Raw genomic sequence first — 6,242 nt, forward strand, 5'->3', positions numbered from 1 at the left:
ATCTCAAGACAACATAACAACAAAAAGAAAACATGTGTGCTAAAGGCAGGACAAGGTGGCTCATGTCTATAATTCTAGAACTCAGAAAACTAAGGCATGAAGATTGCCAAGAGTTTGAGGCTGGCTTGGTCTATATAGTGAGCTCCAATTCAGCCAGGACTACACAGTGATTCTGTCTCAGAAACTGTACTGGCTGGTTTTGTGTGCCAACTTGACAGGAGCTAGAATTATCACAGAGAAAGGAGGCTCATGTGAGGAAATGCCTCCATAAGATCCAGCTGTAAGGCATTTTTTCAATTAGTGATCAAGGGTTGGAGGGCCCAGCCCATTGTGAGTGGTGCTATCCCTGGGCTGGTGGTCCTATGTTCTATAAGAAAGCAAGCTGAGCAAGCCAGGGGAAGCAATCTAGCAAGCAGCACCCTTCCATGGCCTATATATCAGCGCCTACCTCCAGGTTCCTGCCATATGTGAGTTCCTGTCCTGACTTCCTTTGGTGATGAACAGCAACATGGAAGTGTAAGCTGAATCAGTCCTTCCCTCCCTAGTTTTCTTCTAGGACATGGTGTTTCATTGCAGCAAGAGAAACCCTGACCGAGACAGAAACAAACAAACAAAAACCCAAACAAACAAAAATATGTCTTGTTTTGTGTAGGAAGAGTCTCACATAGCCCAGGCTGGCCTCAAACTCACTACTTTGTCAAGGATAACCTTGAATGTTTGAGTCTCTTGTCTCTACCGCGCAAGGTCTGAGATTTCAGGGGTGTGCCACCCTGCCTACTTTTATGTGCTGCTGGGAATTAAACCCAGGGCTTCAAGAATGCTAGGCAAACACTTTACCAGCCAAGCCACATCCCCATACTACAGAAACTGTGTTGATGACAAAACCGGTTTGGGTGCTTCTGCGCTTAGGTCTGATCTGAGCAGAGGCTTCCTATTGCCCTGTGAGAATGCAGCTCCTCTTCTGCAATCCTTGGCCGGTCTCACCACAGAGGAGGATGGTATCCAGAGAGATGTCAAAATCTCACTCTCTCACCTCTTTTTTGTCATCTTATTTTCCAAGAGCAAGGGTCCTGAACTGTGAATAGATTTCCTTGAGTGACCCCTATTCTCTGTCTGCCTCCACTATCTAGGACAGGAAAAAGTACAAAGCCACCCTGAGCTACATGAGATCCTTTGTAAAAAAGTAAATTCCACAGTATTTAACAGTATGGTTTGCTATACCATATTAGTAAATGAAAATTAGCAATTCCATGAGTAACATATCTGGCAAATGTGTGGAAGATACGAATTTTAGGTTAGACAGAATAACTTTTGATTATAATGAGGACAAGTTATCAAATTACAAATTCCTGGGGCTGGGGAGATGGCCCAGTGGTTAAGAGCATTTGCTATTGTTCTTCCAGAGAACCTGAGTTCAGCTCACAGCACCCACATCAGTTAAAGACACAACCCTCTTTAACTCCAGCTCCTGAGTAATCTGATACCTCTAAGGCCATCTCTCTCCTGTGCGCGTCCCCACATACACATATGCATGACTAAAAATAATAAAGATAAATTAAACAAATAATCTCTTGAATTACAGATTACTTAGTAAAGGGGGCAACACTACCAACCTGCCACATGATGGCAGTCTTTTCCTGGTGAGCATAGTTCTGAACTGAGGACACAAGTCGGATGACCTTGAAGGGCTCAAGGTTGAGGTGACATTTAACAGTGTCTGTGAATTAAGCTTTGTGAAAGGTTGAGTGCAGTAAACTCATGGGTAATTAGATGTGCAGGTCACTGAGAAGGAACTCTGACAAGCATCAAAGGGGTAATTTGGACCACTGGTCATTCAGAACATCTCATCCTCTAAGGTGTGTGTGTGTGTGTGTGTGTGTGTGTGTATGCTGTATACATGTTAGAGGCTGGTATGTGATGACTTCAATTACTCTCTATTTTTATTTTTTTGTAGTGGCTGTGGCTGTGAGCGTGCCAGAAAGCACGTGTGGAGGTCAGAGAATGACTCTGTGGTGCTAGTTCTCTACTTTAACATTTATATGGGCAGGGGAATCAGACTCAGGTTTCCAGACTTGTACAGCAAGCTCCTTTACGAGCGTGGGCCCTTTTCACTGGCATAGTTCTCTCTCTGAACCTGGAGATCCCTGGTTCCACTACGTTAGTGGGCCAATAAACCCCAAGGATCCTCCTGTTTCTACCTCCCCAGCTCTAGGGTTGCAGCAATATGCTGAGGCCAGCCTTAGCATGTGGACACTGGGAAACAAGGTCATGCCAGTCTGTCTGCACAGTGAGCACTGCACCAGGAGAGCTGGCAGCACAGTGAGCGCTGCACCAGTGGGGCTGGCACCATCCTCCTAGCCCTTCAAAGATCCATCTCACAGGAGACAAAGACTCTCACATCCTGGGGAGCCTCCATATACTCACGAACATTTCCACCAAGTCTCCAGCTTCTGTTTCTTCAGTGTTTGTTCTTCGTTTAAATTCTGCACATGCACACAGCTTCTTTTTTTTTTTTTTTTTTTTTTTTTTTTTTTGTCTATCAGGACACTGTCAGGAGTTAGATCACTGTGATAGTTCTATTCTTACTGGGTAACATTGTGGAAAACTATCCAAAACCCAGGATTGAACTTCATGGTCTTTAGTCAACAGTTCAAAAAGAACTTCCCACCAGTTGTGGTGGCTCATGCCTGTAGGATTTGATGAAGGAGTCAGAGGCAGGAGGATCATGAGTTCGAGGCCACCCTGGACTACAGCGTTTCAGGATAGCCAGGGCTATACAGAAAAACCCTGTCTCGAAACCCCCCCCCAAACAAACAAACAAACAAAAAGCTAAAAGGCATGCTGTGAAGCCTACCCGCTTGTGCATTCACTTGGGTTTCCAGAAACTTCTTACCCTGGTTACATGTGTTTCTTTACCTCGACAATGAAATGAACCAAGCTTTTAGTTCAGTGTCTCAGGCCACTCTGTTAAGATGAGAAACTCACATGGTTAGATTGATATGGATGGATGTTAAGACAAGACAAAGATATTCCAGAGGTGGAAGATAGACCTCTGCCTGAAGATGAGCTTGCTCAGTCAGTGATCTCAGAAGTACCCTACGTCTTCTTCATCTCTGTCAAACCAAGTAAGCAAACACTTCGAAACAGAAAGGCATTCTGACACCTCCTACTAACTTTCTTGTAGTGGAGTAAATTTTGATCTTGTTGGTGTTAATATTTCATTTGGGGCCTTGAGAGGCAGACAGTTTCCCCCCAGCTGTCTTATAAAAACATAAAAAGCAAGCAGTGCTTTCTATACTATGTAACTTAAAGTAAGGATTTTGTTTTGATACAAGCTCTTGCCATGTAGCCTAGACTATCCAAACTCATGATCCTCCTATGTCAGCCTTGAAAATGCTGGTGTTACAGAATGTGCTATCCCTCCCAGCTTAAGGTAGGATATTTATGGCTATTTGAGAAGTTCTTCTCTACTACTGTTCAGGTTTCAGTGCCAGAATAGACTTCATGAAACCCTGACTCAAAAATAAAACAAACAAAATACCATATAACAGTTACAGTTTGCTCACCTCATCTGTTCCCCTACAGTAATGAATTATTGCATAACAGTGTTGGGAATATCAGGCCCCTCATCCGCCGATTGCCTTAAAGGCACACAGGCAAAGGTCTGGAAGTAGGGGTTGATGAGATGGCTCAGTTGGCAGCATTCTTGCACAAAATCCTGACAATCTGAAAGGCAATTTTTATCAGAGGAGTTGTTAGGATCAAAGACTAAGCCTTAGCAGTCCTATGGCCAACCAGTCTCAACTGGCTGATTACAGAGATGAGTAATACCAAAAACAGAGAAAGGATGTTTATTCCATATGGCCACACTGGGGAGAGGAACGGAACCGTCTTCAGGGTCCTGACACGAGGAAGGGTATGCATAACTAAGCAGGCTGATCAAGGTGCTGCCCCAACCATCACCAGCGTCTCCACTCCAGTCTCTCCCGTGCTGCCTGGCACCAGGCTCCAGCCTTTTCCTTTTCCCAGCGTGAGATTCCTGGGGAAATTCCAACTTCTTGGGGTCCATTGTTTCAGTAGTCTGATAGGCAAAGGGAGGGGCACACATCTTTCTAGAGTGTCTTTACTCCTGCCAGGACAGCTCCAGGACTCAGGGTGAGCGTTAGCCAAGACACGGGGCTGATTAAATGACTAATTGGGACGGGGTTTCGTGTGGCCCTGGGTGATTGAGTCCTCCCCCCTCGCCTCCTGAGTGCTGGTATTGAGTGCTACCACACCCATTATTCTAGGGCTTCTTGCATTTTAGTGAGTATAAGTCCCAGGCTTGGGCTAGATTTCTAAATTCCAACTGTGGTCAGTAGCTCCTTAGTCTTTGCCTGCTCCTCCTCTCTTTCTGTTTTTTTGTTTTTGTTTAGAGTATCACAATTTTTTTTTGTCTCATATGAAAATGTACACGATTCTACAGCACAATCAAACAGGCCCTTTGGGGAGAGATGTGGACACCACTGCTGACCGGTGTTTACTTTCCAAGGCTTCTGACATGATGCTGTTTCCTCCTGTGAGCACCATTATGATGTCGTTCTGTGGCCCGCTATCTGCCATCTCTATATACTCATCAATCACAGGGATCAAAGCCCTGTAGCATTCCTTGTGCATGTCTGTGACCGTTTAACTTCAATGATAACTTCTTGTCCATAGATTTCTTCAGTACCGGGAGGGTGGGCTTTGTTCAAGGCGACTCCTCAGCAGGCTCCGCAAGACGGCGAGGGAGTGAGCTCAGCCTCACAAAAGAGCGCGTGCCTGCCTCTTCAGATGCTTCTTGTCACCTCTTCAACCACACACACCTGCCTGCTTTCCCCCAGATCCTTATTCTTGCTTTTTTTTCTTCTGGTCACTGAAATCTTGTAATAGATTTGTTTTTCCCTGGAAAAAAATGAGTCACGGTTGTACCTATTCAGTAGTTTAGAGGTACATTTTAGATACCAAGGTATTAGTATACTATATTAAAGATTATGTTTTGTGTTATATTTACCATGTGCGGTCCCATGTATCACCATGTGCACGCGGAGCTCAGAGCAGAGGCCAGCTTGCGGGAGTCAATTCTCTCCTTCTACCATGCAGATCCCAGAGACTGAATTCTCAGAACATGTGTGTTAGATTTCTGATGCTTTTTTTTTTTTTTTTTTTTTTTTAAGACAGGGTTTTACTGTGTAGCTCTGGCTCTCCTGTAATTTACTCTGTAGATCAGGCTGCCTCGAACTTAAAGAGCAGCCTTCCAAGTGCTAGTATTAAAGGTGCGCACCTCTACTGCTTGGCTTCTGATGCATCTTTAAGGGACGGAAAAACAGAAAAGGAGAAGCGTCTCTGATCTTAGACAGGCGGGACAATGTTTATTGACCACACAGCGAGGGAGCATGATCTCACTACGGGAAATTGAGCCAACCACACAAGCGAAGGAGAGAATGTCTAAAAGGGAGCAGGCGGGGATAAACAACGACCTAAAAGGGAGTAAGATTTATTGCATCACATTTCCTCCCATAGTCCCGCCCTTCCGGCCGCAAGGGAAGCTGGAAAGTGTAGTTTTTAAAATAGGAACCTATCAATCAGGTTTGACAGCAAGCACTTTTAACCATCGAGGCATCTTTCCAGCCCAAGATGATATGTTCTTAACCGTAGGTGTTACTGTCAGCACTGAGGGGATGAGGCACAGCTCCGCAATGGCACCCTTAGGAGCATCCTGATGAGTTCCCTGATTGTTTTGGAACTTCAAGCTCAGCCAAACAGAGCGTTAAGGCGAAAAGCATTTCAGGACTAGTGGGTGTGACACAGAGTTGGGGGTTTATTAAAGTTAGATAAAAAAGGCAGCCCTGAATAAAATAAAAATCACACTTAAGGGCGAGGACATAGTCTTCTTAGAAAATTTGCAGAAAGTACGACATACCCAAGTGTGGCTCCGCAAGGGAGAGTCCCAGCCCAGCAAGTTGAACTATCCGCATTGTACCATGTAATGGTTTTTAGCCAGGAGCCTCCGGGACTGCAGGAGCTGTAAATGGAGTTTTCAGTGAGATTCCTGGAAAATGGTAGGTTTACAGCTGGGAAGGGAGGAAGGCCTTAAGCCATTGTTAACTGTGTGGGAAAATTCTTGCTTGTTGACTGCTAAAAGATAGCTTTAGCCACACTCTGGAGTCAAGGGTCCCTTTCCCTTTGCATCTTCCTCTACTTCTTCCTTTCTATCCATGCCT

The 6,242-nt window shown here is 44.9% G+C and overlaps 1 pseudogene; it reads right to left on the reverse strand.

Annotated features, from left to right (window-relative positions):
* Positions 1-3,828: 3,828 nt before the first annotated feature.
* Positions 3,829-6,037, reverse strand: LOC127696145 (small nuclear ribonucleoprotein G-like; annotated as a pseudogene).
* Positions 6,038-6,242: the final 205 nt, after the last annotated feature.

Source organism: Apodemus sylvaticus, chromosome 11, assembly GCF_947179515.1.
Source record: "Apodemus sylvaticus chromosome 11, mApoSyl1.1, whole genome shotgun sequence".
Lineage (NCBI taxonomy): Eukaryota > Metazoa > Chordata > Mammalia > Rodentia > Muridae > Apodemus > Apodemus sylvaticus.